Here is a 23,255-nt window from a genome sequence, read left to right as displayed (position 1 = left end):
ATATCCTTAAATACGTGGTTTTAATAGTTTGAAGCTGAACAACATAAATAGTTACTGTTTTTAGTTCTTTACAGACAGCAACCTCTGCCAAATTTAATTGCGCCCAGAACGTTCCCACCAATATCAGGAATAAGTCCATAATGTGAATTAATTGGGCCTCCAACAAAGTTGATGGGCCTTTCTTGAAATCAATCACAGGTAAAAGATAAGTGGTAAACACTAAAAAAAAAAAAAGAGGCTTTGGTTAATTAAGTTGGTAGATATCCCTCTAAACAAAGGGGAAAATTTACAAGCCCCTTGCGCCACTTTTGTGTCACATTTACCATGTTAAAAGTGATGCAAACGTGGTGCACAGGGCTTGTAAATCTGCCCCAAAGTTTTTATTCTTGGTTCCACAGAACCCAATCACAGCCCTGAAGAGAAGCCCTTTATTTGCTAAGGGTTTAGAAACGCGTTGGCATCAATTTGACCAACAGGGGATTAACTTTATTTAAATTATATAGCAATTGAAGGCATTTGTTTCAATTCTGTTTATTTTCTATTGCTTGAATAAAAAATACCCCCGTTGAAGGGGCGTGGTTTTGGCGCCGGCCTAGATGGCCGCTTGTCTGAGGAGCTCCGCTATGCCGGTACTTACCGCGATCTCTCGGATGCGTTTTCTTGCATCTTTTGCCAACGGACAACAGCCCTACTAATGGCAGAACACCCCGTGACCATGGTGAACCGTTCGTAGTTTTGAAGCGCTATGCGCTTCCCTTCAAATGTCACTCCGTTTAGCGCGCCTCAGAGCATCCGCCATTTTGTTTCATGATGTCTCGCAAATCTTTCTCCTGATAATGACAACAGAGAAGACCTTTTGCAGCTGTCCACTAGATTTTAGCAGTATCTTGGCATTTTGAAGGGCATTCCATGATGTTCCTGTGTGATTTCATGCTCTCCAGTGCCCTTTATCACCATTTTAACTGAGTTTACTTTCCTGGTATATTTTCTATGGACTATTTTTTCTTGGAGGTTACTTCCTTATGACATGGCACCTTTCTCATCACTTGCCTGCTAGAGCTTGCCCAATTCATGAACTGTATGATATCTTTCTTGCCACCATATTTTGCATTCCTGAAGAATTTTTTACTACCACAGTTGCCCTCGCTTTTCCAATACAACGTGCATTGTTTTACTGGGTTGACACCCATATATGGGTAGATTACGCAAGTCACAACTTGTCTTTGTTCCTAAAGGTTATACCACAACTACGCCTAAACCTCCTTTATCAACTCCAACTTCTACTTCCCCCCCTACTGCAGACATGGCTGAGTGGCTTCTGCTCGCACTCCGTCGTCGCAATCTACACCGCGTAATTCTTCTCTGCCTACTTCAACTTCTAAACGACTGAAGCAAGATTCTCCCTCTCCCGTTAAGGCATCATCTTCCATCTCCTTGGAACTGCTGTTGGAGGAAATCCCTGCCTTGCGTCCGTTTGTGGAAGAACCAAACAGTAAAATGCAACATCTGGAGGAAAAGTGGTCTTCAATGGAGAATAGGGTTTCTACAATGGAACAACAACTTTCGGTTGTCCAAGGCGACTCTCAAAGGCTTTCTTCTCCAGAGAAGGAGGTCCGTAAACTTCAACAACATACTGAAGATTTGGAAAACCGCAACAGGAGGAATAACTTACGTATTTATGGACTACCTGAAGCTTTGGAAGGTGAAGATCATGTCACCTTTTTCTCTTCCTTCCTGCCTAAACTATTAGATATGCCTAACTCAACGTCACTCAATATCCAGAGAGCTCACAGGCTTGGGCCTCGTCCTTTGCTTTCTTCACCCACGGTCATCATCCTTTTTCTGAAATTTACTGACTTGCTCTCAGTTCTTTCTGCAGCCAGAGCCAAATGACACATTTCTTTGCTTGGGCAGAGAGTTTTTCTTTCTCTAGATGTCTCCAATGTTACAGCAGCCAGGCGAAAAGAGTTTCTTAATCTTCGACCACCACTTCGCACTCTTGGAGCTCGCTATGGCCTTTTTCGCCCCTGTATCTTTAAGGTGACTAGGCCTGGGCGGCAAATTCCGTTCGTTCGCGGAATTTGGGTAATTTCGTGTTCCGCGGAGAACGCGAAATTGCCCAAAAATCTTCGTTCCGCGACTTCGCGAAATTTTTTGCTTGTTCGCGTTCTCAATATGCGTGTTCGCGAGATATTTCACCCCGAGCACGCAAACAGCGATCGCGAACAGGAAAAAAGTATCGCGAACAAGCAATTCCGCGTGTTCGCGGAATTTCTGCGTGTTTGCGGAGATTTTTTACCGTTTCGCAGAGATTTGCGTAACGCGATTCCGCGAATTCCGCCCACCCCTAAAGGTGACTTTCCAAATTCGAACTCTGTCCTTCAAAGATCCTGCGGAACTTAGAAAATGTATCCATTCTCACACTACAACCAACATGGATACTGCTGGTCCTTCTAATGGTTGACAAGTTATACTAATTGTTGCATTATTCTCGTTGTTTCCATGCTGTTAACATATGATTCAAATATCTTTATATCTGCTCCTCTTTTTACCTTTCCTATTTTTTACATTTATCAGTATAGTTACTAGTTTGAATTTTTTCTCAATCACAATATAGTTGTTACCAGTATTTTTAATGGTTAATTAGCTATGCACCTCCTCTTATTTATCTACAATTTTGTTATTTCTTTTACATTTTCATTAATGATTTATAAGCCATTCCTACAGTCCATATTTGTTTTTTCTGTCTCTTAGCTTTGTCAAATGTGTATTCTAATTATCTTTTAACATTTTTGATGTTTCCTTAACTCCTTTTTATATTCTCACAGGTTTCGTCTATTATTTTTAAACTTGTTTGGTCCGTCTACATATCCCTATTTGTTCTGGTGTGGTCCGGACTTCATGGTTCGGGCATCTCATCTTCCGTACGTCGTCATTGCCTCAGTGTTATCTTGTTTTTGTCCCCTTCAGGTATGTTTCTTCAGTCGTCCTTTTTGGATATGTACTGTCTCTCCTTGTATTTTTCCTCTTCTATCTGACTTTCCCTTTTCCATCCCTAGTTTTCTTTTTCTTTTTTCCACTTGTTTCTCCTTTCACTCTCTTATTACTGCATATTTTGTTCTGTATAAATCTTTAATGTTTTTGAATTCAGAGTTATCTCCTGGAATGTGAAAGGTTTTATTAGTCCAATTAACCCCTTCAGCGCGGCGCGGATTTCCGCGCGGTGCTGAAGGTTCTGAGCGCGGGCGGGGCCATGACGGAGCGGTTCCGTCATGCGCACAGCGCAACCGACGCTCATGACGGAACCGCTCCGTCATGAGCGTCGAAGGGGTTAAGAGACAGAGAATTCTTTCCCATCTTGCCTCTTATAACCCTGATTTAGTTCGCCTACAAGAGACCCATCTCACAGAACTTGAGGTGTTAAAATTAAAAAGAGGTTGGGTAGGTAGAGTTGTATTCTCTCCTTCTGCTAATAAAAATAATGGTGTTATAATTTTATGTCACAAGAAATTGAACTGTAAAGTTATTTTGCAAGAAACTGACACAGAAGGTAGATGGTTGTTAGCTAAGTTGTTAATTAATAATGTTTCTTCAACTGTTTTTAATATTTAAGGCCTACCCATCCTGATTGTTCCTTCTGGCCTCTGATTACGCAAAAATGTATCCAATTTCAAGATGATCTCTTTATATTAGGAGGCAATTGCAATCAAGTTGTAGATCCATTTCTTGATCGTCAATCTCATGTTCGCTTTGTTCCCCATAAGACTCATAAACACTTTCTCAACACTATTTCTCAAACAAATCTTGTAGACTCTTGGAGACTTTCCCACCCGACACTCTGGATTTCTCCTTTTTCTCCCCTCCTCACGCCTCCCTTTCTCGCCTAGACTATATTTTTCTCTCTCAATCCTTATCTCAAAATCTACCATACTCCTCTATTGAACCTATAGTTATTTCTGATCATGCCCCAATTGTAACAGATCTTGATATGCTCCCTCCGCATCCCAGATCCTCTCATTGGCGCTTTAACAATTCCCTCCTCTTAGACCCTCTTTTTTCTTCATCTTTTCACACCTTTGCAAATGAATTTTTTGACCTTAACAGTGACCCCAATTCCTCCACCCATATCATATGGGATCCTTTTAAGGCTACTGCGAGAGGCTTTATTATAGACTTTGTCTAAAAAAAAAAAGAAGCGTTTTCTTCAACAACGAAAGGCTACTTTGACGCATATTAAGCTCTTAGAACATAAATGTTATACGTCCTCGATAGATTCAATCTTTTTTTTTGTCCTCATTTAGCCTAAATAAGTGAGCAATCTTTAAGCAAACCAAAGGTTTATTTAAGGATCTTCGTACAGTATTGCATTTAAGTCTTTTGGCCCCCCGTAGATCCTACGAAACCAGTTGCCAAGATTCTGGAGATGATTCGTGGTGCATGTGGCGGGAGGGAATCTGTCGTCCCCACAAGAAATTAACACTATCTCCTCTCTCACTTATTTAATAATCATTGGACTTTTATATGTGACATGACAAATAGCAAAACCCTTTATTCGACCTTATTCTCCCAGACAAACCATTTCTTCCATATTTTACCTTTTTTCTTTGAGGGAGTAGCCATATCTAATTTATATATATGCCTAACCGAGACCAGCCAATCTAATACTATTGGTGATTGTGGTACAATCCATTTTAAGCAGATTTCCCGCCTAGCTATAAAGACCAACAAAAATAATAAGGAAGCCTGTGAATTAGACAAATTATAACTAATACTCTCCTCTTGTTGAAATACCCCAAAGATAACCAAACTGAAGCTTACCTTAATTTCTTGCCCCAAAATCTCCGAGACAGTCTTACCTATATGTTGCCAGAAGTCCTGGATAAAAAGACACTGCCAAAACATATGCTGATCATCTGCTTCATCAGCCTCACACTTCGGGCAGACCTTTTGTTGGGCGCCTCCTAGTTTAGCCAATTTCTTTGGAGACCAGTATGCCCTATGAAGCGTGAACAAATGGTTTCTCTTGAGATAGGCAGCTTTAACCACATTCCAAAGAGAGCGCATTGATACTTGCCATAGGTATGTTATGTTAGTCGATGGCAGGTCTCTTCACCAGAACTCCTCCATAGGTGCCAAAGGGCGTTCACTCTTAATTAGAAGCCAATACCGTTTAGAGACATCCTTTTGCTGATGTAGACGTCCACGGAGTAAAAGTTCAAACTCTACACTATTTCCTTCTTCTTTTTTCAGTTGTGTGGCCCAACTAGATAGTTGATAAAACTTAAATCTAGCAAGTCTTTGGTTTGTATGGTTATACAACAAGTTCCATGGAAGAAGTTTGTTCCCTTGAAGCAGTTGGCCCCAACTCATAATACCTTCCTCTTGTAATACAGTGGAAATAGAGTCTTTTAAGCAGACTTGCATTCCTGGAGAATCCCAGATGGGGGCCCCTGCACTATAATAAGAAATCTTCAGAGTCTTCCTAAGGTGAAACCAAGTTTCACAGGCCAAACTTAAAAGCTTTAGTCTAATTTTTGTGAAAGATTTTGGGTGGCCAAACTTCAAAAGAAATCCGTCGCCCCCCTTGGGGGGTATTTTTAGACATGGCTTGAAACATTGGAGAGAAACAAGAAAGATTGAAAAGGAGAGGTCTTATATTTTTTTATTGAAAGGCCAGACAATAAAATTGGGAGATCCAGGCTTGCAATGCCTCCCTCTACTTTTGAACATCTCAGCTTCCAATCCTTACCCCCTTATTAGCCCAGAGAAAAGAGTTTATTAGACCTTGTAGTTTTTTTAACGCAGCCTGATCAAAAATTAGGGGGATCATGTTGAAAGTAAAGGTGAACTTAGGCAGAATTGATATCTTGATTAAGTTAGAATGGCCCAAAAAAGAGAGGCGGCTATTGCAAGAATTTAAAAGCCACACCATTTCTTTCTTCTTAAGATATAAATTTACTAGTGTCATCTTAGTAATATCCTGAGTAATTTGGATGCCAAGATAGCGCATTTGCTGCTTAGTTATAACCGGACTTGCAGGTGTGTTCGAAGTCATAACCTCTGTTTTTCTAGGGTTAATTAGGTACCCTAAAACCCTTCCAAAGTCCATCAATAATTCCTTCAGGTTAGGTAAAACAGCAGGTGAATCACTGGAGAAGATCATCAAATCGTCTGCTTATAACGTGTCTTTTTACTTCCAGCCCTCCCAACTGAAGGCTGTAAAACAGCTACAAGCCCTGATACAACAGGCTAAGGCTTCTATGTATAAATTAAATAGCAAAGGAGATAACGGACACCCCTGCCTCGTCCCTCGTTCTAGTCTGATTGATTTAGAGAGATTACCGTTGATTATAAGTCTTGCGGTGTGTGAGTTATAAATGTTTTTGATAGCTCTAATTACACAGTTGCCCAACCCAAGCCGGCCAGTCATATATATTAAAAAAGGCCAATTCACTCGGTCGAAAACCTTTGCCGTATCGAATGCGAAAACCGAGAGAGGACATTTATGGATAGTGGCTATATCGATCGCCTCGATTAGATCGTGTGTTAACTCATGAAGTTGCCGACCCCTAATGAATCCCTTTTGGTCCAAATGTACCAAAGAGCTCATTACCAAGTTCAACCTCCCTGCCAAAATTTGTGCAAAGATTTTAAAATCACAATTTAGCAGGGAGATAGGACGATATGACTCGCAGTTCCCCGGATTCTTTTTGGTTTAAGAATTAAAGAAACTGCGACCTCATCCCATGATTTAGGAATGGGATTATTTTTCGTAAAAAATTCTATCAAACATAGTCACCAGAAACGGAGCAATCTCTTCAGTCAATGCCATATAGAATTCATTGGGTATAGCATCCGTTCCTGCAGCACTACCCATTTTTTAAATGTTTCAGCACTGTTTTCAAATCTGCCAAATCTATCCTCCGATTCAGTATTCTGGTTTCACTTTCTGTTAGTCGCGGGAGAGGTAAGTTGTCTATGTAGTTCTTGATTTGCTGCTCTGAGACCACTAGATCTTCAGTATAAAGCTCCTGGAAAAACTCCTCAAAAGCCTTTTCTATTTTTAAATTATCTGAGGTGGTTTCTCCTGAATCTAGTGTTATCTCTTTAATTAGGCTCTTAGTTTGACTGAACCTGGCCTTCCAAGCAAGAAGCTTTCCACATCCCTCCCCACACTCATAGTTAGTTAATTTACTAACCTCCCATTTTTTCCTTATTATACCATCCAGATGGTCTTTAAATAACTGCTTCTTAGCCGTTAAATGCCTACTTTGCTCTTCAACAAGATGTTCATCGTGACAGGATTCACTCTCAGATTTTGCTCTGAGTATATCTTCCTCCAATTTCTGGATAACCTTCCTTGTCCCCTTCTGTTTCCTAGCTGCCAAATGTATCACCACCCCTCTAATAAAAGCTTTGTATGCATCCCAAATAATTTCTGTGGAGGCAGAGTTTAAATTAAGGTCAAAGAAGGTTTGTGTTTCAACCTTCAACTGTGCTATTATTGAAGCATCAAGGAGTAGTGTTCTACCAAATGTCCATCTCCTTGTAGCTTCACCTTTACGCAGTTGGAGAACTAGAGCGACCGCTGAATGATCCGAAAGATGTTCCGGAACATGTCTTATTGACAATCTATGTTTCAGCAATCTTAGATCAATCAGAAAAAAGTCAATTCGGGAAGAGTGTCCATACTTTTTGTTATGCAATGTGTAGTCTGTTGGTATGCCTGGGCCATTATGTTTTTCTCCCCAAATATCCATCAGACCAAGGTCCCCCATCAGTATTTTTATGAATATTCTCATTTTTGAGGCGACTGATTTGTCCCCACTAGCACTGGATTTAAAAGTATATTAAAATCACCCCCATTATTATTGGTTGATTAGATTGAATCAAGTGTTTATAAATTGTATTTAGGGGGGTTTCATCGTCTATATTAGGCCCGTTTTAACCAACTATAGTATACCACTCCTTTTGGATTTTAACCTCACAGATAACCCAGCGACCTTTATGGTCCACCTTAACTTCACCTATCAGTACTCTAGCTGTCTGTTTAGCAATAAGTGCTACACCTTTAGTACAACAGGATGTGTAGTATGACACGAAAATTCAATCCATTTCTGTTTATAGCAAATGGCTTTCCATTCCTCACAAGTTAGGTGGGTTTCTTGTAGTGAATTCTGATTGACACAAATATTGGAAGATTCTCCTCTGCCTAGTTACTACTCTTAACCCATAGATTTAATCTTGCCAGAATTGATACGTGCTAAACTAGCTTTTAATAAAACTACCACTGATAATGCGTCCTCTGTACTCCTTCGTAGTAGCGCTCGCTACTATGGTGGTCATAATAAAGCAGGGAAGCTCTTGGTAAATTATTTCAAAACACGTAAAGATCGCACCCTTATAGATTCTATTTATTCCCCAAATGGGCCCCTCTTGCATAAAGATCAAGAAATACTTAATGAATTTAAACTTTTTTACCAAAATCTTTATACTCCAGAATCTCCTCCTTCCCCTTCCCTCATTCAAGCATACCTTGATAAACTTCTTCCTCCCTCTAACTCTCATCTTAACCTTTCTGATCTTGAAACAGATCTATCCCTTAATGAATTATCCATTGCCCTAAATACCCTTACTGAAGGGAAGACTCCCGGCCCAGATGACTTTTCTGTTGAATTTTATTTGCACTTTTCTAATTTACTACTCCCGGAACTCTTAACACTTTTCCACTCATTTTTTTTAACTGGTAAAACAGAAGCCACAATTTGCCTCATACATAAAGAAGGTCTAGATCCTAAGTTTTGTAAGAATTATCGTCCGATCTCCCTGGTTAATGTTGATTATAAATTATTTGCTAAAATGCTTGCTTTATGCTTAGACCCCCTTATGCCTCATCTTATTGGTAAGGAGCAATGTGGTTTTGTCAATGGAAGGCTTACTTTTGATAATTCTCGTCTTTTCCTCAATGTTTTAAATAAAATTCCCTTCCTTTTCACATCTTTAGCGGCCATTTCTGTCGATGCTGAAAAAGCTTTTGACAGAGTGGATTGGTCTATCTTATTTGCCTCATTGCAAAACCTCTATCCCCACTTTATTACATGAGTTTGACTTTTTCACTTATTTCTGGTTATAAAATAAACTCAGACAAAACAGAAATTCTCCCCCTCTTAAAACTGTTGTCTTCCCCACTCCTTTTCCTCCACCGGCTTTGCCTGGAATAGTTCAATAATTAAATAGGTATATGGTTTTCCAATTCCATTGCTTCTTCAATTAAATTAAATATGTTTGAAGTTTTATCCTGAATTGATAAATTACTCTCCTCTTGGAACCCCCTTTTTCTTTCTTGGTGGGGCCGGTTAGATTCAATTAAAATGATGATTACCCCTATTTTAATTTATACATTCTCCATGCTCCCCATTCATATTCCTGCCTTTTACTTTGAACGTATTGATTCTTGTCTCTCTAAATTTCTCTGGAAAAATAAGAAAGCTAGAATCGCCTTATCTTTTCTTCGCAAGACAAAGTCTAATGGTGGTGTGAACTTTGCTGATTTTTGTCTCTATCACAAATCATTTTCCCTTCAACAGGCCTCGAAATGGCTCTTATCCGATCTCTCCCCTTTTACTCCCCTCTGGCTCTCCATTGAACAAACTTTATTTGTACCCTTTTCTTTCAAGGAAATTATGTTTTTTTCTGTCAAAACTCCACACACCTCCCTCCCCTTATTTAAACACACTTGTTCCCTTTTGAAACCTTTGGTACAACCCAATCCCACCTCTAGGGAATCCTTCTTAGACTCTCCATTTTGGCATAATTCTCTTATTCTCCTTAATAACAGACCCATCTTTTGGAAAGCGTGGAGGTTAAAAGGCATTATTTGGGTCAAACATCTTTTCAACTGACTTTTACCATGTTCTTTTCCCCAAGTTCAAGCCTTATTCCATTGTCCCCGTTCCTTTTTACAGAAATTTGCTACTCTCTAATGGCGGTTATACTTGATGTTTACTATTCTCTTCCCCCTTCACCTCTCATTGATGTCCAAAATGCTCTTCTTAAGATACTCCTCTCTCTATCCAAAGCCTCCCTCATCTACAAATATTTCTTAGCCCCCAATCCAGACCGTGCTAAATCTAAATTGGAACTCTCTTGGAAATCTGACCTGGGATACGAATGGACTATCATCTTCTGGGATAAACTTTGGTCCAGATCTCTAAAAATCTCTCACTCTGCTTCTCTCAGCCAATCTATGTTTTTTCTGTATCATAGACTTTATCTTAACCCTTCTTCTATAGCTCGCTTTTCTTCTTCTACTGATTCTAACTGCTGGACCTGTCGTTCTTCTAATGCTAATCTTATACATCTTCTCTTCCTCTGTCCTTCAGTTTCCAACTTTTGGGGGAAAGTCTGGTCCTATATCTCTCGCCTGTTTAAGATTTCCATCTCTTATTCTATACCCCTCCTCTTCTCTGGCAGCCTCTCTGATTCCTTAGATCTACCCTCACATAGCCTTGGTCTCTTCGATCTCATGCTTGCCTTAGCCTTCTAACATATTTCTCTCAATTGGAAAACTCTTACAAAACTCTCTGTACAACACTGGTGGAATAATCGTTGCCATTTTCATAGACTTGACATGGCTTTCGCCTCCTCCTGTAAACCAATGGTTAATAGAGATCTCTTTTTGGTTACCCCTTACTAATTATTTAGATCAGATTGTTTTAAAAAATAATTCTCGTCTAAATTCGGAACATTTTAAACCCCCTTGAATGCTTGTTCTCTCTGTTCTCTATTTTTTCACCCATGTTGGCTTTATATATGGAATTAATTAATCAACAGTTCACTCACATTCCTATGTAATATGCAATGTAATATGCAATCTTCTTTTATGCTAATGTGTCAGAATTTTCCCTTTCCCCTCCCCTTCTCTGCCTCCCTTCCCATCTTCCTTCCTTATTCCATATAACATTTTAAAAATATCTTTTATTATTTTCCTCAATGTACTAGCCAACTCTTCTGTTAAAATACTGCTTTGATATTTTAATTCTGTATTGCTGGTCTTTTATATATTTATCGACTGTCAAATAAAGCTTTTCAAACTCAAAAACAAAAATACCCCCGTTGGATGGTACCCTGAGTTTGTTCCATAGGGTTACCTTAGCAATGTTTTGTAGTTGACTGGCAGCTACTTGAATTCATTTACATGTGCTTAAGTCTGGTTGTTTTCAATTCATCAAATTGTTCTTCTGTGTGAATTTTGTTTTAATCACATTTGTTGTTTTCACTTTTCTGTGTTTAATGTGAATTTGTGTAAATTGTGAAGTGTTGTCTTTCTTTTGTGCTAAATGTCAATGAAGTTAATTAATGAAAGAAAAAACATGGAGGCATATCAACAACAACAGGCGATAATTATCGCTGAGCGCACTTAGCGCTCGGATAATTATCGACGGCTAGCGCCGATTTTTATCGCTGAGATAGCGTGCTATTAGCAACGCTTATCTCATCAGCGATAAAAATCCTAGTGCCAATGGGCTAACGTGAGATTATCGCTGGAAACTCAGCGATAATCTCACGTTAGCTAGTTGATAGGGACTCACAAACTTAGCCATGATATCCACCTTCCATAGGATATCATGGCTAAGTCAGTCCTGAAGCAGGCGTAAGGAAAGTAGCGATAACAGGGGTTATTGCTACTTTTCCTGACGCTATGCTTCATAGCGTGGGGCTTGATGATAGGAGAAATGTCGCTTAGCGACATTTCTCCTGTCATGTTAGGTCAGGAACACCCACTTTGTATCTCATTAGAGATGCAAAGCTGGGCGTAAAGAATCTCCACGCTAAAGCAAGGTTTCACACGATAGCGTGACCTTGCTGATTAGGCGATGAAATTATCGCCGCTTTTCGGCCGAAAACGGTCGCAAAAACGGCGATAATTTTTTATCGCCTGCTTGTTGATATGCCCCATAATGATTACATAACTGGATCATCTTATTAAAGATTTTGGTCTGAGTCTGTTGAACTGTTGACAGCATATTTAAATGGTCAGCTAGGAACTTTTCTTGCCCAGCCTAGCTGTGTGATATAGGGCCCACCCCCTTTGCTTGCATATACAAATAAAAATGGGGAAGTCACTGTTGTTTTAGCTGGTGTTTATGTCTGAGTCATTTTTAAGCACTGATAGCAGCCCCATGGCCTTGTCTATCTATTTTAATGGATTTTTTTTTTACCTGGTTAATCAGCGATAGGGGCTACAAGATATATGCACTTTAATGCTAGTAAGGTCACTGATTGTTTTCTTTTTTATGATTTTTTTAAATCTAATTTGTAATGTATTTTCAACTAGATATGTAGTGCCTTTCTATCTGTTGTACTTTTATGGTCATATTCCTGGCCGAAATAAAGAATACATGAAATGAATGAAATATAATCACATACGGAAAAGAGGATGATGGCAAGTTAATCACAGGAAGGGGTGATCGACAAACTTGATCCTTGGCTGAGACTGTATGTCAACTATCACAAGGCAGGAGCATAGTGCGGCTGCCCCTTTGGCTTTTAGGGCTGGGAGCTGTTCCAGAGGGTACAGTAGGTCTCCACTCATTTACAACTTCACTTCCATGTACTTCTTTTCCATTAATCTGGGCGGCCTTACGTGTTTCTATTGAACTTACATCCAGGTGTCACCATATATGGTCCTGGTGTACATCCCTTGCAGTTTTTTTCACAAATTTCTGACTTTCCTCAATAGCAAAAAGACGTCATGCATGGGATGTAATTTTAAATCAAGCAGATCATTAAATCTTCCACTTATTCTATCCCACAGTGCAGTATCCAAGTGTGGCAAACTAGGTAACATTCTGGACATGTTGGAAATCAATGTTTTTTTGGGATTCCCCCTCTTAAGCTTCAGGGATCGTTTCCTTAGTTTGGCCGCAGGGCCAGAACCAGGAGAACTCGGATCAGGCTCAGAACTGTTAGTGCCTTCCCCTCCATTTACACCACCTACAGTAACATGATTTACACTGGCCGGAGCGTGGGCACCAGCATGTTCACTTTTCAGAGTATTCCTAGGAGAAACAACAAGAGGATAAGGAGCTGGTAGCATGGGTAGAACAATTTCATCTGGAAATAACATCTATGGGCCGGACTAGGAAACTATCAATGGTTGTGTGACTGTGTACTTGTCGAGCCCCATGTGCCACCGAGTGAATTTTTAGTTTTTCCATTATACTCGGTAGGTATTAAGTGCAGTTGTGGAAAAACTGACAACACGAACTACAGACACTGTTTTTCTCCTCAATGAAGAACAGCTTCAGTGAAAAATCCCAGGGATGCAATGCCCTCCTATTGTAATGTCCCCAACCTACAAGATGTTGGAAAAAATAAACAAGGGGTGGGGAAAGCAAGTCCCTCAGTGGCCAGACAAACACTGAGTACCAGAGTATCTTTTGGGTCGTCAAGGTCTCGAAAGTAGCAACTACGGCGGTAAGAAAAAAGAACCAAGGGGGGGTTGCCCAGCCTCTTCCTGGCGGGAAATGTCAGGTGCTTTCCAGCACTTGTCAAAGGTTCTGGCCAAGGAAGCTGGGGGACAAAGTCCAACCCAGCCAGTGCCTGAGTAGAAGTGCGGGCAGGTGACACCACCAAGAATTGCATCACGCACCACAGAAAATGACTGGCGCCTTTCAGCACTTGTCAAAGGCTCTGGCCCCTCCTTTGCCACAGGGATTGCTGGGGGACAAAGTCCCACCCCAGCCAGGGCCTCAGACGAAGGGCGGGCAGGTGAAACTGCCAAGAATTGCGTCATTGGCTATTACAATTTGGACCATTTGGCAGTATGCTTTTAAATAAGCCCACATTTTAATTTATTTAAAAAATAATTGAATAATAATAATAATAGTAGATGAGTGGCTTACTACATATCTAACCATTTTGTACATGTCGGTGGTAATGATCTCGTGAAATAGATTTAGAAGAACTTGTAATATTTTTAACTGGTATGAAATTTTGAATAATCTTTAGATAATTTCAAGTCAGCTTAGTGTAAGTAATAGAGAACAAAACGACATGCAGAACGCTATGTTGAATAATATGAATTGCTTTAAATTAAAAATCGCAAATAATATACCAAATTCACATATTTCCATTTATCAGTTACTTTACTTTCAAATGGACCACATAACTGGCTGTAGTGCTTCTGGCCCCCGTCAGCCACAATGTGAAGTTCTTCCTCAGTGAAGTTGGGGATCTCGTTCCCAGTTGACTCAAACATTTTGGGATCTAGTTGCATAAAAAAAGGAGGAACGATTGAGGAGGTGTGGTTGCATTGAAGTCTAACAGGCAAGTGATAAAATGGCTGTAAGTAGGTGTGTATGTCTATGAGATGGATAGATACATCAAAGGCGCATTGCCTCTACGTCCCTCATCCTCGACCCAGTCATAACTAATGAGGAATATTCCACTGACAGTAAACAAAATAGGAAATGATTTTAGGCTCCACACACCCTCCTGCCAGGACTATAATTACATAGCCAGCAGAAACCACTTCCCGTTATGTTTCATGTCATGTGGACATGACGGGGAATGCTGGGGTAGGTGCTGGGCACTTACCAGCTACTTGCTTGTCCTGTTGTTTCCTCATTTGCTGGGCTCTGGGGGTACTTCTAGACCTTCGTGGGAGCTGCTGGAGTCTGGACGCCTGGCTTCCTGGTTTCCGTCCGGTTCTCCATATTCCCTGCTGCTGGGTGGCACTGGTCTCCCAGAGTTCGTGGTGAGTCTTCTGCCCCAGTTTGTTCACTCGATGTTCAAGCTACTCTCTGCCTGTTTTTCTGCTTCTGGGTGCACCGGCTCTTCATTGCGGTCTCCTGGGGCTGTTGTTGCTCCGACGGTGTGGGAGCCCTCTCCCTGGGGCCCCTAGGGTAATGGGTGCCGGGGCTGGGCGTGGTGTGGAGCGCAGAAAAAAAAGTCTTCTCCTTCGTCCGCGTTCTGGTGAGTGTCCGGGGTTTGTGCCACGTCTCTTTGCCCGCTCCGGACTCAGTGAGCACCCGGGTTGGGCTACGGGTGCTCCACTCTTCAGGGGCGTGGGCTGTTGAAAAGACAGAATTTTTTAATTCAATAAACTTTCCGCTTTGGCAGTGAGCATCCGAGTTGGGCTCCGGGTGCTCCGCTGTTTCCTCACGTCGGGGACCTCGTCCCATCTTCCGCTTCGGCGGCAGTTATTTGAGCAACCAGGTTGGACTCCGGGTGCTCCGCTATTTCCTCATGTTGGGGACCTCGTCATGTGTTCCGCTTCGGCGGCCGGCCTTGGTCAGTAAGCGCCCAGGTTGGGCTCCGGGTGCTATGCTAACATCTCATGATGGGGTCCTCATCCCGCTCAGTCAGTGGGCATCCGGGTTGGGCTCTGGGTGCTCCACTCTACAATCACGTTGGGGACCCCGTCCCGATTTCCTGAGTTGGGCCTTCGGCAGCCATGATTGGCTGAAATTTGTGACTCCGGTTGGCCACACCCCCCTCTTAGTTCTTCATTGATTTCAGCTATTCTGCCTGCCGGTTACCTTACGAGGGGCAGTTTCCGTTTTTTTGGGGGGGCTTTGAAAAGGGTTTTGGTGAGTCACGGCTCTTTCTGTTGGTCCTACGCCTGTGCCTGCTGTGTGGTTTGGTTCCTCATTGTCGTAATTATTATGGGCAAACATCTGAGAAAACACCAACATGTGTCTCCTGTGTCCTCTTCCACTTCCCAAGTGGACAGTGGGGATTTTGCCCCTCCTGTGAAGCAGACCCGGTTGGATGACAGCCGCCTGAAGCGTCTGATTTTGGAGACTTTGTCCGATTTGAAGTCCTCCAAAAAGTCTGTTGATGGTCGTTCTGGTGAGGGTCTTGACCTCTATTCGGACATTTCTAGTTCGGACTCTTCTGATGGTTCCTTCTTGGGTGCGGTGGACTTGAAAGGCAAATATATCTCCAAGGAATTGTTGCTGGACATCCTCTCTAATGTCAGGGGGAACGTGGGTTTTCCAGATGAGGTTGTGGCCAGCACTTCGCAGGATGCGGTCTTGCCACAATTTCGGAAACCTGCTATTCCGTTTCTTCCTATCCATCCCTTTGTGATGGATGTCCTGTTGAAGGAGTGGAAGGACCTGGATCTCATCATGATGCCTCGCTTTATGTCCAAGCTCAATCCTTTGCAGGACATAGAGGATACGATTCCTGAGTCTGTGCATGGGGATTTTATTGTGGCCAGTTTGGTGGGTCGTCCTTCTATGGCTGAAGATAATATCCTTTGTGATGGGGTGGATAAGAAAATTGACTCTGCCCTGAAGAAGTCGTATGCGGGGTCCCACCTTGCAATCCGTTCAGGTGTTTATGGGGCTTATGTCACTCAGTCCTTGTTGGCCGACTTTAAGACTTTGTTTTCCACGATGCAGGAGGGTGGCAGGTGTCTGGACCTGCTGGAATCCATAGAGCGTCAGGCCGAATTCTTCTCAGATATTGCCTTTGATTCTGTGCGTGCTTCTGTCTTGTCTTGTGGTTCATCTGTTGCTGAAGGGATGAATACGGATGCCACACAAAGATCCATGGCTTTGCGGTTGCCATTTACTGGCCCTCGTCTATTTGGGGATGCCCTTGAAGATAAACTTCACAAGGTGTTCAAGGAACGTAAGCATTCCTTGTCCTTCCGGCATCACCTGCGTCATAAGGAATCTTCCTTCTCTAATGCCAAGTCCTTCCGCCAACCTACGCGGTTTCAGAAGTCTTCCTTTCAAAGCCAGAAAGGAGCTGGTAAAGGTTTCCACTGTCGATTCCAGAAGAAACCCCCTCAGGATGCTGGACAGGGTCCTCAGCATTCCTGACTATTCCGCCCCCCGGGAAGGTGCCGCTGGTGGTCTTCCAGTGGTTGGTGGGAGACTGCGGTTGTTCCTGCCTGCTTGGCGTCTGACAACGTCTGACCAGTGGGTTCTGGATGTCCTCTGCCCGGGGTATCGGATCGAGTGTCTCTCCCCTGCACCACCATCCAGCATGGTGCGGACTCCGACTCCCTTGGGCCTGGCTCATCGTCGGTCTCTGTTGGACGGCATTCAGTCCCTGTTCCTGAAGAAAGTGATTGTGCCTGTTCCCCGGTTGGAATGGGGTCTGGGGATCTATTCGATCATCTTTCTAGTTCTGAAAGTCCCTGGGGGGTTTCGGATTGTGATCAATCTCCAGCCTTTGAACCAGTTGTCCGGAAGATCCTTTTCAAGATGGAGACCCTGCAACCTGTGATTCCTTTGATTCAGGAGGGTTGGGTGATGTCTACGCTAGAACTCCAGGACACATATCTTCATGTGCCAGTTGCTCTGGAGGATCAGAAATTTCTGCGGTTTTGCCTGGGAGATCATCATTGGCATTTCTGTGTCCTTCCGTTTGGTCTCAGGTCTGCTCCGAGGGTGTTCACCAAGGTGGTGGCTCCTCTGGTGGCCGATCTTCACCTCCTAAAAGTGTCTGTGTTTCCTTATCTTGACGATTGGCTTCTCCAGGCCCCTTCACCCATGGTCATGTCTCAACACCTGTCTTTGACCATTCATACGCTACAGCGCCATGGATTTCTCCTGAACTTTCCGAAGTGCCACCTACTTCCTGCCACCCGGAGGTCCTTCATTGGGCAGACTCAATTCTGTTCTGGGCAAGATGTTCTTCCCTGTTTCCTAGCTTCTGCACCTTCAGTCTCTGTTGAAGGTATTGTTGCCTCAGGCTTCGGCTCCCCTGCTTCAGTGACTCGAAGTGCAGGGTCATATGGCCGCTGCTGTCTTCACGGTTCCGTGGGCCCGGTTCCATCTTCGGCCTTTGCTGTGGCAATTCACCATTGGGTGCCTTTCCCGGTTCAGGACTTTGCAGTGTCGGTGCCGGTGTCTCTGGAGATTCTGTCCGCTTGTTAGTAGTGGCTGGATTTTTCAAATCTCTCCAAGGAGATGTGGCTTCACCCGCCGCTTCCGGTGGTGTTGACAACGGATGCCAGTGTGTCCGGTTGGGGGGGCTACTCTAGGTCCGTGGACTGTCCAGGCTTGTTGGCTGTGCTCGGAGTCCCACTGGTCCTACAACTGGAAGGAACTGTCTGCTGTGGAACATGCTCTTCGTTTCTTCCAGGATCGTCTGCTGGGGTGCAATGTTCTGGTGCGGACCGACAACACGGTTACTGTGGCTTACATCAATCACCAGGGAAGTACTCGCAGTCCTTCCTTGAATCTGGTGGCCTGTGGGATTGCAGGTTGGGCAGAGCTTCATCTTCTGGCCATCTCTGCTCAATATATCAGGGATGTGGACAATGTTGTGGTGGATGCCTTGAGTTGCAGGTTTCCATCTTCTCTGACCCTGTGCCTCTCCCCCAAAATTTTCCGGTTGCTCTGCCAGAGGTTCGGGACTCCCGAGCTGGACTTATTTGCCTTCAGGACCAATGCTCTGCTTCCCCTCTTTTGTTCTCAGACATCGGAGTTGGGGGCCTGGGGGTCGGAGGCCTTGTCTCTCCTGTAGCCCCCTTGGTTGCTGTACACCTTCCCTCCTTTCCTCTGATTCTGGCCTTCTTGCTAAAGGTGCAGCGAGTGGGGGCCTAGGTGGTGGCTGTCTTACCCCCCTGGCCTCGGAGGTCCTGGTTCCCGTTGTTGCTGAGTCTGGCGGTGGGTCCTCCTTGGTTTCTGCCTCACTGCCTGTCTCCCTTGAGGTCAACCTCTCCCTCCCTCGTGGTACCTCTCACCTTGGCGGTCTGGAGGTTGAACGGCTGTCTCTTGGGATTCGGGATTTGCCTGACCAACTCATCACAGTGATGCAGGCCTCCCGTAGGAAGTCCACTTTGTCCTTCTACTCTAAGCATTGGGCTTCCTTTTCCTCCTGGTGTTCTGGGCTTGGTCTGTCTCCTACCTCTTGCTCTAGCGCTTCTATCGTTCAGTTTTTTTCTGGATGGGTTTTGGAAGAACTATGCTTTGTCTACTCTGAAAGGCCAGTGGCTGCTATTTGTGCTCTCCAGGATCCAATTTCACTCCCGTCTTCGGATAGGTTGTTGATTTCTCGGTTGTTCCAGAGCTTCTCTCTCTCCTCTCCTTCTGCTCATTCTCTGGTTCCTCATTGGGATCTTTCTTTGGACCTGAGTGCTCTCCCTCTGAGCCTTTGGAGTTGGTCGCCCTTAAATTCCTCTCTTTTAAGGTGGCCTTTCTGGTTGCTGTTACTTCTGCTCGGAGGTTGGGGGAGCTCACTGCCTTGCATTGTTCTCCTCCCCTTTTGCGTTTCTTGGATTATGCAGTGGTCTTCTCTTTGAATCCTGGGTTTGTTCCTAAGATTCATTCTAGGTTTCATTCTTCTCAGGAGTTGATCCTCCCTTCTTTCTGCCCTTCTCCTTCCTCTCCTGCTGAGCTGTTGCTGCACATTCTTGATGTGAAGCGTGCCTTATCGGTCTATGTTGAACACTCTGCGGTCTTTCGTTCTTCCGACTCTCTCTTTTTAACCTTTGGTCTGGCTAGTCAGGGGAAGGCTGCTTACCATTTTACGCTGGGTCGCTGGATCAAATCTGTTATTTCTCTGGCTTATCAGGGCTTTGATTTGCCTTGCTATTCTGAGGCTCAGGCCCGTTCCACTAGGGGCGTCTCTGCTTCCTAGGCTGATTTTCATGGGGTTTCCCATGATGAGATCTGTCTGGCTCGGACTTGGGCTTCTGATTCTATTTTTGTGAAGCCTTATCTTTTGAATTGTGCTCTGTCTGACTGGATGAATTTTGGTTGTGGTGTGTTGAGTGCTGTGGGGCATAATCCCCCCACCTGATTCTGTGTATTTTTTGAAGAATTTTCACTTGCTGCACTCCACTTTTGTGTTCGGTCTGTGTTCTGTGTGTGGTGTGCCAAAGACCTTCCTGTGTGGTTGCTTTAGTATGCCTCATTAGTAATGACTGGGTCGAGGACGAGGGTCATAGAGGTAATGCTATGATTACTTACTGGCAATCCCCATTACTCTTAGTCCTACTCGTCCTCGACCCAATCATGCTTTAGTTCAAGCCTTTGTTGCTTGGTATCCCAGGAAGTGCTTTCTATTGGCTATGTAATTATAGCCCCTGGCAGGAGGGTGGGTGGAGCCTAAAAGCAGTTCCTGTTTTGTTTCCTATCAGTGGAATATACCTCATTAGTAATGACTGGGTCAAGGACGAGTAGAACTAAGAGTAATGGGGATTACCAGTAAGTAATCATAGCAGTGTAAAGTCTAAATCACTATAGTTGTATAGCAACATGCAATTAATGACAGACTGGCCATTGAGGCTATGCCAGCTCTTCTTTAATGACAGACACTTCAGGCATCCTCGACAGGGCCGGACTGGGAACAACCACCAGCCCTGGCAGATTGGGGGTGTGCTAGCAAGAAGTAGCGCTCCCGCTTTTGTTACAGGGGGCCGAAATTGCAGCACTGCTGCAAAACCGGCTCCCAGTGACAAAACCGGCCTCCACGGGCACAAAACCCGCCCCCAACCCTCCGGTCCACCTGTGAAATGCCTGGTGTCCGCTATGGCCATTCTGGCCCTGATTCTCGATGTAGCTAACAGCATTATATTTTCCTCAGTTCTTTGCCTGACATTATGACAGACACAATTGATGCAATACAAATCATCATTTAGGTGGTTCTTTTATACAAAGACTATACTGCTACACCTGCACAAAGTGTAGTGTAAGAGTCCACCATTTCAAACATTGGGAATTAATAAATAAAACAATTTGACTTGATTTTCATAGAAAAGTACACAAATGTTGATATAGATAATAACATGTCATCTAATATTTTAAATACATTGTTTAAAATCATAAAATCTGTATTACTACTAGGTAGATGTTAAGCTCATGTTATACTACTGCAGTGACCTAGAGGCATATTTAATTTTTTTAATTTTTTAATGAATGTGCTAATATATAAAAAAGTTTGCACACATTTAAAACATTATCTCTATTGATTTAGATTATCTGTTTTTATATTAATTTAAAATTAGGATTTCCTAATTCTAACGAAATTATTGTTTAATCATAATTTCATATATACCCTTAGAGCACTGGGGAAGAGACAAAGAGAAAGGAGGCAAAGAGTGCACAAAGCTCTTCCTGATCTGGAGTCCATGCAAGAGAGGCATGTTTTCAAGAGGTTTCGCTTAAATAGAGCTATTACAGCATGAGCCCGACAATTGGAAGCAGATTTTCTTGACCGGCTCAAGAATCCAACAGCTATTCCCTAGTCTTACATGTTTGTGCTACTGGATCATTCCAGTCTACTGTTAGTGACTGCACCTTCCTTATCACCACCGCCGCGAGTCCCACAACAGTTGAGGCAGCGTGCGTCAGCTGCGGGTGCTCCGCAGCCTTTCCCCTGGCTGGCTGGCTTTGTGTACCCCTTAATTTTTATCGATACCGATACCGAGAGCACATTTGGAGGAGCGGTATCAGCAGGAGGGATTTTGGAGCTCCAGGTGCTGATGCCTGGTGATTTGACGGTATCGCTCCCGGCTGCACATCGTTTATTCATCAGCAGCAGCTTGATTCTCAGTGTGATTTCTTCGAGACCTTGGCGGGTCGGTTGTGTTGTAAGGAAGGTGCCTCTCTTCTGACCTACCTTTTCTGACCTACCTTTTTTTTTCTTTCCGTTCTTTGCTGATTTCTAACACGTACAAATTAGTAACCATCTCTATAAGGGATTCTCCTGAGGCTGCATCTTTTCGGCAAATCTCGACTATTGTTGGAAATCCCGACCAAGGAGTGATGACATGGCCCCCGCCCACGAGGGCCGACTCTGATTGAACTGTCGCTGCTTCTGAACTTTAGCGCTTGTGCGCGACTGCTGGGCTACTTGTCCTCTGCAGTTCGGTGTTCTCCGGTGCCCGGCAGCTCTTCGTGACAGCTTTTACATTGGCCTCGGCCCAGCCTGGCTCTGCTGTGAGGACGCCGGTGGTGAGGAGGTCGGTAGCAGGAGGAGTTGTGGTGTAGCGGTAAGGCGCTGTGCTGTGCTCTGGGGGCTCTGTGTTATGCTGACGTCTGGGCCCCGGTAACTGACATTGTGGAAGGCACTGAGGGAAATGCTACGGTAAGCGTCAGGGGGAGACGCAGTGACATTAAGCATTAAGCATTAAGCATTAAGCATTAAGCAGGAACTTGTGTACTTGTGTACAAGAAGGAGTTGGACCCTGGGGGCAGAAAAGGGCGCCTCTGTACTGCTAAAGTGACTGTTTGGTGGTGTGCGGGTGGGGGGGGTACGTTGCAATTGTTGTACATCGTTGAGCAGATTTGAGCAGATTTGCAGCGGGGGTTGGCGCTGTTTGATTGTCCTGTTGAATCTGCACGTGGCCCTCCCTCGAAGGAGACCGTGTGGAAGCACCAGTGACTTGCAGGCTCTGCTCTGAGGGGTGTGCGACCGGGACACCCAAGTGATGTAGGTGGGTGGGCTTTTGACTAGCCGCTGTGTATCGGAGCGGTGATTTATTGATTTTGCACCCTCTTGATCAGTCGACTGGTGCGCAAGTATATGTGTTGTATATGTGTTGCGATCTGTTCGATCTGATTCGCTGGTGTGGCACTGCGCTCTTGCTGTCTCCTTGCTGTCTTCTTGCTGCTGTTTCCTCGCCACCATTCTTGCCGCTGGTCCCAGGAGGAGGGCCATAGATTCACATTGTCCAGCAACCTTCGGTGCCCACCAACAGCGGCAGCAATAGCGCCTGGAGGTGCTTTGAAAACGGTCGCGGGCTCCAGCAGCACGGATCCCGCTCCTGTTGTTTCCTTGCCGCCATTCTTGCCCTGGCCCCAGGTTCTATAGTACTATAGCTTGAAAGGCCTGGTCACTATGAGTAGGCTTAGGCCGGGCAATGGTCAGGGGTTTGTGGGGACTTTGGACGCATTTTTATTAAGGGCCGAGTCGGTATTGATGCATCAAATTGAATTAACCGAGCGGAGACTCTCCCTTGAACCTGTAACAAACATTGCCAATAGATCGGACACCACGGGCCAAGCTTCTATTGTCTCTATTGCCCCCAGTTCATGCCCTAGTTCATGCTTAACCCTGGAGGCACCTGCAACTCAAGGCAGTAGTTTAGTCATAATAGATCAAGACACAGAGATCACAGAAGCCCATAAAACACGGATTAATGTTGATATTCCTAGTTGTCCATCTAAATCTAATGTAGTTACTCGGGGTCAAAAAGCTAAATCTAAAACCAACCATGTGAATAGCTCTGCGCCACCTGCAAAGAAGAGAAAAGGTCAAGGCGTGGGTAATCAACCTCT

This window comes from Triturus cristatus, chromosome 4_2 (assembly GCF_964204655.1).
Source record: "Triturus cristatus chromosome 4_2, aTriCri1.1, whole genome shotgun sequence".
NCBI lineage: Eukaryota > Metazoa > Chordata > Amphibia > Caudata > Salamandridae > Triturus > Triturus cristatus.
Note: the sequence above shows the minus strand (reverse complement) of the source record.